The sequence below is a fragment of the Nannospalax galili genome, unplaced genomic scaffold, assembly GCF_000622305.1.
Source record: "Nannospalax galili isolate Female #2095 unplaced genomic scaffold, S.galili_v1.0 scaffold1128, whole genome shotgun sequence".
NCBI classification, from domain to species: domain Eukaryota; kingdom Metazoa; phylum Chordata; class Mammalia; order Rodentia; family Spalacidae; genus Nannospalax; species Nannospalax galili.
Genome location: NW_008358632.1, coordinates 356,764 through 369,363, shown reverse-complemented (window position 1 = coordinate 369,363; position 12,600 = coordinate 356,764). Strand labels below are relative to the sequence as shown.

Here is a 12,600-nt window from a genome sequence, read left to right as displayed (position 1 = left end):
ACACACATACAGAAAATAAATCAACAAATTAAAAAAAATGAAGATGCCAAATAAATCCACTTCATTATGAAATTAAGACTTTACTTAAGAATATATTTTTATTAGGCTTTTTGGTAGCAAATTATCATTCTAGATTTAGATGATTTCAACATACTTTATATGCAGATGAATCCTGCTGTAGTTTTTTTTTTTTTAAGGGAAACAATCATTTCTCCAGTTGCTGAAAGGTACTAAAGCTACATAGACATCAGCAGCAAAGTCTTTCACTTGCTCCATCATCAACAGATCCTGAACAAAATGGCTTCACTGCACATTGAATGAATCTTTTTATCATCGGAATTATCTTAGCTAAAGGCAGGCTGACACTGGAAAGACTATTCATGGAGTGACCAGGCTGCAGGTTCTGTTTAGAAGGTTAAAAGAACGCAGTCATGCTGTCGAAGCTGACTCAAACCTGTTTAAGCAGGTATTCAAAATTGTACTAAAATCTGGACTTTCTAAAATGTCTCCTGTCTCACTGAGAATTAATGGTGTAATATCTCTGGGAGATAGCCCCAGGCCTGAGCTGCTAATGGTGTCTCTTCATCTGGCATCATGCAATGGCACAATAAAGACTTGGACTCTATTAATCCATGAAGAAGTCTTATGCTCGACAAGAGTTCTAATTTTTTTTTTTAAGCTTTTGCTCCAAGTCCAAAAGGGACAAAGAATGTTTAAGAGAAACACTTCCTGGGGCTGGAGAGATGGCTCAACAGTTAAGAACACTGGTTGTTCTTGAAGAGGTTCGAATCCCAGCACCCACATGGCAGCTGACAACTGTCTGTAACTCTAGTCCCAGGGGATCCAACAGCCTCTTCTGACCTCTGCGGGCATTGCATCACATGGATGCACTTACCTACATGTAGGCAATACATGCATACACATAAAATAAAAATAATAAAAATTTTAAAATATTTTAAAAAAAGAGAAACACTTCCTAAAATCTTCTGCACAGCTTGTTTAATGATAGTAACCAATTCTGTCAGGCCATCTCCAAGGAGGTATTGTATACTTGATATATATTGCTGTTGTACATCCGGGGGAGCATGAACTATATTGCCGTTTTTGCCACCTGTTGCATTATCCAGACAAATATAGCCATCAGTTCTGTTTAACTGGACTTGCAGAAAAACAGCCAGCACACAACTACTATATATGGCTACGCTACTTCTTGTGAAACTTATCTTTAGGCCCTCCCATATTCCTATCCTGTTGGAAGGCCTGTTTTTTAACAAAGCGGTTAGACTCTTAGGATCGAGCAGCTGCATTAAGTCCTCTCTCAGTGTTGGTAGCATGGACAGCACTGTCATATTGCAAGTCCTCTGATTACTTTCAAAATGATACTGTCGTAGAGCCTGGGCAATGTATTCTGCAGCCTCCCTTTCTTGTATTTCTCCAATCATTTTCTGCCATATTTCCCCAGGATATATTCTCCTTCAAGGACTGTGCCCAGGAAGATGCATTTCTTTTTGTGACGTTTCAGAAAATTCCACATTGACCTGAGATATTCAGGTCCCAAGGGTGTGCACTGCCTAGGAGCAGGGGCTGTCTCACCAGGAGACCTCTTAGTCAGCTTGAGTCAGCACCAGTGGCTCTCCAGAAGTCTCTCTCCTGAAGCCTCTGTGACTTTCCGCAGAGGCTGTCCGCAGAGCAGGAAGGTGGGGGGTGAACTACATCCCAGCAGCTGCACTTTCTCACAAATAAAACATTTTTTAAAAATCACTAGAGACATTTAGGTAACTTCGGCTTTGGTCTGCTTTCCTGTGAGGGCAGTCTATGGCAAAGTGTTGCTGCTTGGTTGGCACATTTTATTTTTAAGATGAACAGACTGGCATCCAGTCATGTACCATTCTCTGGGCATTTCGAATCACATTCTTCCTGAATCTGAATACTCTGGGGCAAAGGGGGCCTGAAGAACTGACAATTAGATTCTGAGTGGTGGTTATTTTGTTCATTTATTTATCTGTTTAGAGACCTGGTCTTGATCTGTACTAGAGGCTAGCATGGAACTCACTATATAGCCCAAGCTGACCTTGAATTTACAGCAGTCCTCTTGCCTCATCCACCCAAATATTGGAATTACAGATGTGTGCCACCATGCCTGGCACTGATGGTTTGAGAGTCTGAGCTAAGAAGCTAAGTACCCGCTCATGGTTAAACCTACAAAGGAAGCAGAAACTAATGGCCAGGGAGGAAAGCTACAGAACACACATATATGAAATAAGAAACCAGAGAGGAGCTGGAAAGACGGCTCAGTGGTTAAGAGCACTTGCTGCTCTTTTAGAGGCCAGAGATAGAGTACTAGCACCCATGTCAGGCAGTCCATAGCCGCCTGTAACTCCAGCTCCAGGGGATCTGACATTCTCTTCCCGTCTCTGGACATCTGCACTCATGTGGTGTACACACACACACACAAATAAATCTTAAAGGGGGCTGGAGAGATGGCTCAGCGGTTGAGAGAACTGATTGCTCTTACAGAGGACCCAGGTTCGATTCCCAGCACCCACATGGCAGCTAACAACCGTCTGTAATGCCGGTTCCAGGGGACCCGATGCCTTCTTCTGATCTCCACAGCATTGCACAATATGGGTGCACTTACGCACATGCAGGCAATAACTCGTGCACATAAAATTTTTAAAAATCAAAAAAATCTTTAAAAAAAAGCAGGGATGGATGAGGGGAAAAGATTTAATTGAACCAAACCAAGAGTGAGAAGGCCTTAAGAACTCAAGTTTGGGACTGGAATTGCAGCTCAGTGGTAAAGCGCCTGCTTATCACCATACATGAGGCTGTGTTCCATTCCTAGCATTACAAAAACAAAACAATACAGCCAAGCGTGATAATGCACTCCTACAATCTCAGTACCTGGGTGTTGAAGGCAGGAGGAGCAGGAGGTGCTCAAGGCCAGCCTCAGATACATAGTGAGTTTGAGGCCAGCTTGGGCTATATGAATCTCTCTCAAGAAATAAAAGTCAAAACCAAAACAAGCAGTTTCTAGGTATGGCAGTGCAGGCCTGTAATCCTAGCACTTGGGAGGCTGCGGCAGGAGGATTGTTGTGAGTTTGCGATCAGCCTGGGCTACATGGTATGTTCCAGGCTACTCTGTGCTACAGAGTATGAGAGATCCTATCTCAAAAACCAAAACCATTAAAAACTGTAGTATGCCTATGGGCAAAAGATGAACTAGGAATGGGGCTGAAGAGCAGGTGGGAGCTTCAGGAAGCCTGGGCCTTTCTGGCAAGCCTCAAAGACACCTAGTCTGAAACAAGCAGATACAAATGTAGAGTCCCATTCAAGTCATATGCTGGTTGTGACCTAAAACCTAAAATCTCTGTCAATTTGAAATGCGATGGGATGGGATAGGAAGCAGTGTGGCGTTCACAATATTTGGGGTATAGAATGGAGCTGAAAGCCAGAAGAGCTGGGGATAAACATCTTGGAGCTCTGGAGCTAGAGCAATTGGGGGAGGCCTCCCCTGTGATGGGATGGACTGGCTCTCCTTTCCCTGCTCCCCTCTCTGTATGGTGAGCCTGCCTCAAGGTTGTAAAGGTTAAGTGGGATAATGAACACTCTCAACCCAGTGCCTGTCCCATAATGCTCAGTAAGTGCTTTTTGTTATAATCCCTGCCCTCTGGGATAAGGCATTAAACCCTGGCTCAAGGGCTGGAAACTCAAGATAGTGTACTGTTCCTCCCTATGCCAAAGCTGTAGAAAAACTGGTCTTCCTGCTGCTTAGTTCTGTCATGGAAGGCCTGGCTTTGCCTGGGGGTAACCAAGGGGACCTGCTGGCATCCAGGCAACTGATGGCCCTCACTGCCCTCTACCTGGAGGCTTCCTCACCCCATGACAGGGTTTGCACCCTTACTTCATTTAGGTACCTGGTCAGGTGCTGCAGCATCACTGAAAGGTTGTTCCTGGTCTCCCACTGCTGCAGATGGGGTCTAACACTATACACAATACCCGGCTTTCCATTCCTCCTAGGTGTTTATTACTCCCACAGTCTTCTATGTCACAGAAAGGCAGGTACTTGCCAACACTGTACCTCTGTTTCACACACACAAGTAGGGCATACTCCCTACTAGCCTAAGTCTGCTAGGTGTCTGGCAGATTGCATTCCAGGTATTTGAGGTAAAGTGAGAGCCAGTACAAAGGCCCAGAGGAGGGAGCAGGTGGGTGGGGCTGGAGGGCAGTAGAAGAGAGGATAATTACAGAGATTTTGATCTAAGTAATGAAAGAATGAAACTGACATCTGCTAAAATGAGCTGGTGAGGAAAGAGGAGCCAGTTCTGAGACGCTTTGGGACATCTAGGTGGAAGCCCTGCTTGCATCAAGCAGCAGTAAATGGCTTACATACACAAGTATCTCCACTGCACAGTCCTGAAATTGAGGAATGGGGAGTGGTGTCATTAGGTCTCAGAACTTGCACACAGAAGACCTGGGAATCGGATCTTCTTGAAAGTTTGTCCTCCTCACGGAAAGAAGAGCCGAGAGAGGACTTGTTTGAAGTTAGAAAAACTCAAGAATGACTGAGATAAAGCCAAGTCTGATGTCTTCTTCAAATTTTCAAATGCCAGGGCAAAGAAGGCCCTTCTGTGCTCAGCTTTAGTTTAGGGAAAATAAATCGATGCTCAGCGTGCAGGACTGCTGAGGAACTATAGTCCCTCTGGCCTCAGGTCACTGGCAGATCCATTTCCAGTTCCATGCAAGCTGCCACAGCAAGGGCTTGAGTGTGGAAACCAGATTGAGGATATAGTCATGGGTCACACTCCAGGTGTATGAATTTTCACAGATTTGCTCCCCTAGGAAGTATTTGCTAAAATTCCGATATAATGCTAGAGCCTTAGTACTCAGTAGTCTGTAGGTAGCAGTAGCAACAGCAATAGCAGGAACAGGAAACTTCTGGAAAAGCCCATTCCTGGGACTGAATCAGAACCCGATTCGGTGTCTTACTGATTTCAGTAAGACACTCAAGTACGCAGTTGTCATTGGAGTTTTGGCCTAGAGCAGTGCCCCACAACTTTTTTGTTCTTCTTTGCTTTTGAGACAGGGTCTCAGTATGTAGCCCTGGATGGCCTGGAACTTGTCTGGAACTTATGTAGGAGAGGCTGACCTGGGACTCATAAAGATCTGCCTGCCTCTGCCTCCCAAATGCTGGGATTAAAGCCTTTGTTGTTGTTGTTGTTGTTGTTGTTGTTGTTGAGAAAAGATCTCATTTCATAGCCCAGGCTGTCTTCCTTCAGCCTCTGACTGCTGGTATTATGGGTGTGAGCCACCAAGCTTGGCTGACAGTTTTTTTCCTCTAAAGGGCTAAATGGAAAGAGTTTAGTCTTTGTACACCTTTTTGACTTACACCTCTTTGCTGTTGTGGTGCCAAACTAGCCAGTGTGAAAAGGACTGTGTGGCTGTATTGTAAAGACATTGAACTTGAACTTGGACAAATGTTATATATTTTTCATGTGTCATGAAATATTTTGATTTTTTTTCAAACATTTAAAATGACAGCCTGGAATGTCCCTGCTGTTGCAGTTGCTTGGGAGGCTGCAGGACTACCTGAGCCTAGTTCTCTGTCAGCCTGGGAAGCATAGGGTAACACTACAAAAATAAAAACATAAAAGCTATTCTTAGCTCACAAGTAATAGAAAAACAGGCAGAGAAGATGGAGCCTGGACATTATAGTTTGCTGACCCTCGGTCCACATCCCAGACATCTTAAAGCACCTTATCATAGGGCAAGCATATTTCTGCCAAATGGTCCTCCCACTGGAGGTGGAATAGTCTAGTTGTGATTCTAATTTCATGTTTTTTGTTGTTGTCTTGTTTTGAGACAAGGTCTCACTATATAACCCCTGGGTGGCCTGGAACTCCTATGTAGACCAAACTGTGACCAAACTCACAAGAGATTCACCTGCCTCTGCCTCCCAAATGCTGAGTTCTGGGATTAAAGGCACATGCCACCATGCCTGGCCTCATGTCTATCTTAATGAATACGCCTGGATGTTATCTTAATGAACACACCACTGATTCAATTTGGTAATGGAGCCCCTCCCACATACAACTTTGTGCTTATAAGGGGCATCGTGCCACATGAATGTTTAAGATTCCCTGTGCTATGGAAAAATTCTTTGAGGAGCTGAGATCAAGCATTTACCCAGGAGAAAGTTAGAAAGCACATTTATTCTTTATCATCCATTAGGCCCTAGGACTAGCAACGAAGCTTTTAAGATTTTCTGGGCCCCATCAGAAGTACAGCTAGGGATTAAATAGGCACTTTTATGTTATTATTCTGTGACTGGCACCTGAGACTTATGTTTCTTTTCATGCTAGGCCATGTTATCGCAGGAAAATTCCATCCTGAGTTTACTTGGTCATCAGAGCTTACAAAACAGATATCCCAGGCATGGGTCAAGACATCTACTGCCTTTTGATCTACAGCTAGGCCAAGCTAGTTGGGCTAGGAATTGGTAAAATGGGTATCACTGGCAGAAATTTCGATATCTGTCACATTTGATCTACACTTTTCTTGGACTAATAGAACTAGGTGCCTCATTAAATCATTTGGGGAACTTTCCTTTCTCTAAGTTTTACATCTTTATCAACAGACATAGTGAGTGGAAAGCATCACAGAGCTTCAAGATATCACAAAATAATCAAACATCTCAGGGTAGTGAAAATATCACAGAGCAATAAAATACTGGTAAAAGCATCCCAAGGTTCAATTTCAAGGTATATACTTAGTAAGTGAAATGAAACTATAATATAGTCTAAAGTGTCCAGGGCTAGAGAGATGGCTCTGCAGTTAAGAACACTGGCTGCTCTTGCAGATGACCTGGGTTCAGTTGCTAGAACCCACATAGCAGCTAACAACCATCCATAATTCCAGTTCCAGGGGATCTGATGCCCTCTTCTGGCATCTGTGAGGACTGCACACATGTGATACGTTCCTACACACACACACACACACACACACAAATCAAGATAGTCTAAGATTAAAAGATTATACAAGAATACATAAGGCTATAAGAATGTAACTTTTCCTTATCAACTGTAGAGTACAGAGCTAGAGGGATGGTTCAGCAGCTAAGAGCACTGTGTGTTCTTGCAGAGGACCCATCATGCTGGTTACTAGCATTCATATGATGGCTTACAACCATCAATAACTCCAGTGCTAGGGGATCAGATGCCTTCTTCTGGCCTCCAAGGGCATCACATGGCACTTATACATGTGCAGGCAAGACACTAATACACATTAAATAAAAATAAATTTTAAATTAAAAAAAAATTTTTTTTTGGTCTTTTTGAGACATGGTCTCCCTTTGGCCCCAGCTGGCCTGGAACTCACTATGTGGATCAGGCTGGCCTCGAACTCACAGAGACCCACCTGCCTCTGCCTTCTAAGTGCTGAGACTAAAGGCATGCACCACCATGCCTGGCTTTAAAAAATTATTCTATGTGAATGAGTGTCTTGCCTGCCTGTGTGTTAAGTGCACCTGTGTCATGCAATGCCCAAGGAGGCCAGAAAAGGGCCTCAGATCCCCTGAAACTGGAGTCATGAACAGTTGTTAGTTGTTAGCTGCCATGTGGGTGCTTGGAATTGAACCTGGGTCCTCTGCAAGAGCAGTTAATGCTCTTAACTGCTGAGCCATCTCTCCAGCCCATTTTTTTATTTTATGTGCGTGTTTTGCCTGCATGTATGTAGGTGTGGTCATGTCATGCAATGCCCTTGGAGGGCAGAAGAGGGCGCAGGATCCTCTGGAACTGGAGTTACAGGCTCTTGTTAGCTGTCAGCTGGTGCTGGGAAATCAAACCCAGGTCCTCTGTAAGCGCAGCCAGTGCTCTTTAACTGCGGAGCCATCTCTCCAGCCCCCAAGATCTAGGTTTTTAATGTGTAGTGTGCTCTCCTGAAACCAGTTTTCTATTTTGTTAGAAAAGGGAAGAGAGGAAATATGTTTAACTGCATGCCTACTCTATGCCAGCCAGCTGGAAGGTATTTCTCAACATTATATTAACACTGCTCATGGAATACTAGCGACACTTTTCAGATGAGGAAACTAAGAGGTGAAGAAACTGATACAGTATCTGTCAGACCCGGAATACCCAGTGTTCTATACCAACTTATTTCATGATAGAAATATTGCCCTATTTTGTGTCATACCCTTGGCTGGAGGTATAGGCCCTGGGTTCAACCCCAGTAAAACATAATGAGTCTCCTAAATTCACAGGGTGGGGGATGAACTAAAGAAATTGAGACTTTTAAATATGTTTTTCTCTACTGGTGTTACAGTTTGGATATGTAGTGTCATCCCAAAAGGCTCATGTATTTAAAGTTCAGTCCCTCCTTGATGGCACTACTGAAAGGTGAGTGGGTCCTAATGGATACTCCATCAATGGATCATCTAAACTTGATTGGAAGAAAACAGGTCACTGAGGGAAGACCTTTGGAAAGTATATTGTTCCTGGCACTTCCTGTCACTCTTTGCTTCCTGGCTACCATGAGATGAGCAGCTTTGCTCCACCATGCCCTTCTGCCCTGAAATAGTGGAGCCAGAACCAGGGGCTGACATCTCTGAAACTGAGGGTCGAACTAAATCCTAGCCTTCATGTTGTTTTCTTGGGTATTTGTCATAGGAACCAAAAGTCTGAATCCCACCCCCTGAAATGCAATGCTTGCATTAAAAAGACATGAAATCCTTTGCTATGAATAGTACCACTAAATGGCTCAGTACATGGGCAGCCTGTTTCCCAAGTTAAACTGTGTGTACTACCAAATCAGCCTAATAACAATCACATAAATCCTGAGCAGAAATGTGGTGTTGGGCTTCATTAATTCAGGGATTACTGTCAGGCACAAATGCTGTCTCACTTAAGCCTCCAACAGTTCTGTGAGGTAGTAATACCATTTGTGGGTAAAAGTGAAGCTTGGAGCTTAAAGGTTACACACCTGGTAAGAAGCTGGGCTAGGATTAGAACCAAGGGTCTGTGCTCCTAGAAAAGGGCTTAGGCAGTATCACAGCAGACACACAGGTACCTGAGCATCACCAACCACTTAGTCTTTATGCCACTTTCTTTTTCTTTTCAGGCTCTCACTCTGCATCGGCCTGGCCTTGAACTTGAGGCACCCCTGTCTCAGCCTCTCAGGGGCCAGGATAAAAGGTGTGCACCTCCACACCCAGCTCAGTGCTACCATCTTAAATTTTTTTTTGGTTATTAGCTGGGCGTAGTGGCGCACCCCTTTAATCCCAGCACTCAGGAGGCAGAGGCAGGCGGATCTCTGAGTTTGAGGGCCAGCCTGATCTACATAGTGAGTTCCAGGACAGCTGTGGCTACAGTGAGACCCTGTCTCAAAAAGACCAAAAAGAGAAAAAAATTTATTGGGTTACATTTATTGCATGTGTGTGCCTGTGCATGCATGAATGGGGTGCCATAGCATGTGAGTGGATATTAGAGGACAACCTGTGGAGCTGCTTCTTTCCCTCTACCATGGAGAGCTCGGAAATCACTCAGGTTGTTAGGCTTGGGGGCAAGTACCTTTACCTGCCAAGTCCTTGCTGGCCCTGGTGCTCTCTTTTTGATGAAGATGGTGGCCACTATGAAACATTTAAGAAAGGCAAGCCAGAGCTAGGTGTGGTGGTTCTCACTTGTCATCTCAGCACTTGGGAGGCTGAGACAGGAGGACTGCTGCAAATTTGAGCTAGCCTGGGGTAGAGTGAGACTGTGTCTCAAAGACAAAGAAAAAAAAAGCTGGAGATTTTATATATATATATATATATATAATCTCCCCAGCACTCAGGGGCTGAGGAGAGATGATTGTCAGATAAGGCCAGCTTGGGTGAGTTGAGAGGAAGGAGAGATGGAGGGAGATGGAAAGAAGGAGAGAGGGGAGAAGGAGAGAACATGCTGTGAGCTAGTTTGCTAGACAGTGTTTAGTGTGTGGTACAGGTGACAAAGCATTAGAGCATTAAAGTACTCTGGTTTTCTCTAGTGTCTCTCTCAGAATACCTACGGTACTTCTGCAACAGCTAACCAATAAAAAACCCAGGGTGGTGGCTACAAAAGTAAATGTTAGAAAAACAGTGCATACACATCCTCAGAAAGTCACATACGCAATACATAAGCTGTATAAAGTAGTGCAATTAAGGGATTCTGCTTAAGTTTAACCCAGATTTCCCTGAAGTTTCTTGGTCAAAGTAACCTTTACTCCCTTTGATTCATTATTAACCTACAGAGAAACCTTCACAGCACACCTTGGAGAAAACCTGGTATGTCCAGCTGGCAATGATTCTTTGTGACCTTAAGAATGGCCCACATGATCATCCAGTTCCATCCATGTTTTGAGTCTTCCACAACTGATGGGAACTGAGTTGTTGCACAGGACAAAGCCACATCTGTCACTCTCAGACAGGCTGCCTCACAAGTTGCTACGTGACCAAATATACTTTAGATTGATTCATGAACTCAAGGTTAGATAATAAAGAAAACGATAGACTGAATTTGTTTCAAAAATAACTTTCTGCTGGGCATGGTGGCGCATGACTTTAGTCCCAGCACTCTGGAGGCTGAGGCAGGCAGATCGCTGAGAGGTTGAGGCCACCCTGGTCTACATAGAGAGTTCTAAGCCTGCTGGGGCTATTTCCAAAAAAAGAAACAAACAACTCCTCCATAACAAAACAAAACACAAACAAAAAAGGACAGTGGACATCCTCCAGCTCCAATCTCAATCACACAGGAGGTTTAAGCTTGAAAAGGTTAGAAAATTGGCACAGGCAACTTGTTTGTGGAACAGCTGGCCTAGAATTCAGCTTCAACTCTATCCATTCCTTTTTCTCTTACGGTCTTCTCTCTTAATTTATAACATTCCAGTGTCATTTTAAGGAGTTATTTTTAGGCTGTGCATGGTGGCTGCATGCCTGTAATCCCAGCACTCTGGAGGCAGAGGTAAGGAGAATCACCTTGAGGCTGGTCTAGTGAATTCCAGACCTTTTCTTCCTTTTGATGTTTTGAGACAGGGTCTTAGTATGTAATCCAGGCTGGCCTTGAGCTTTCAGCAATCTGCGTGTACACCATCACACTATAGGAAGAAGTTATTTTCTTGATTCTTGACTATAAGACCATGCCTTATAGCCAGATGTGGTGGCACACACCTTTAATCCCAGCTCTTGGGAGGCAGAGGTAGGCCAGTCTCTGGGTTCGAGGCCAGCCTAGAGCCCATTACTTGTTATTTGTTCTGTCAATGGGAGGCAAGCCAAGCACACTGTTCTCTGGTTCTCAGTTCTAATCATTGGGTGAAGACTGTGCTCTGCACTCTTGGTGGTTCTCCTGCTCACCTTTCCCCTACACTGTACCTGACTTGCTTTCCCTCTCCCCTTCAAACAGCTATCCTTCCAAGCGGTCTGGAATCCCTTAGATGACTCCCAATTTCAGTTTTTCCACAGTGCTTGGAGGGCTGGGGAACTGACAAAAAAATAAATGTAAATTGCCGTCCTGTGCCCATTTGACTGTGTCCAGTCAGTACATGGAAACATTAGGACTAGGGAAGAAATACGCGCAGAACTCCATTTACAGTATTGCCTACCCCCAGGAAAAGTTCAAGCCTCTGGCTCAAAGGCCTGAATTTTCCTCTTGTGATGGCTTCGAGTCAGTCTGTCAGTTACCTGTCTTCAGATATCAGGTCAAGGAAGCATCAAAAGAAAACAAAAAGTTGGGTAGTTGTACTGAAGTCTTGGCTCTGGAAGAGTGGGTGAGGAAGGTGTTTTTTTTCTCTTTGACCCTGAGGTAGGGTGGAGTAGGGAGTGGGTGGGGGTGGGCAGTGTGTTGGGGGCTCCGGAGCTTTCCTCATGCTGGAAGCCCTCCTGGCACAAGCATGCTCATCTTCCTGGCACACAGCGCGAGGGGCAGCCCCGGTTTTCCATTCTGGCATTTTACACTCAGACCCCTACAGCAGGCCCTAGCGCCCTTAGGTCGGAATGGAAGCGCCCCCTGGGCGCCCCGGAGGCAGCGCATCCTGGGGAGGGCTCCGCTCGGACCCCGGGACCCTTTCTGTCCCTGGAGTCCGCCCTGCCGCGCAGGTAGGTGGAGGTCTGCAGACCCAGACGCCGGCCTCGGGGAAGGACGGGCCGCCGCATCCAGTGGGCACGGGCTAACGGTCTGGGAAGTCCGGGCGGGGTCAGCCAGCTCCCGGGCTCGTTTCCGCTCAAATCCATCCCCGGGCAGAGCAGCCTCACTTCTCACCCAAACTTGTGTGGACCAGGGATTAGGCAGGCGCGGCGGCCGGGCAGCTCCAACGCTGCTCCCCGACCTGGGGTGCTGCCCAGCCGCCGGCGCCGGGTGCCTTTCACACAAAGACAGCTAAAGAGACTTCGGGCCCGGACGCTTACCAGGCGCCCCCGTGCCGACCAGCCACCCCTCGCATCGCAGTCAGTCCGCTAGCGCCGCCCGCCGCTCGGCCTCAGGAGCCTCGCCAGGCGCGGCCTACTCAGCCGGCGCGGGGTCCCCCGGTTAACCCCTGCCCGGCAGCCTGGCCGCTGATTGGAGGAGGCGGAGCGCCAGGGCAGCGGGGACCCCCCCC

The 12,600-nt window shown here is 45.8% G+C and overlaps 1 pseudogene; it reads right to left on the bottom strand.

Moving 5' to 3' along the window:
* On the bottom strand, window positions 1–1,603 carry LOC115068231 (annotated as a pseudogene).
* Window positions 1,604–12,600: the final 10,997 nt, after the last annotated feature.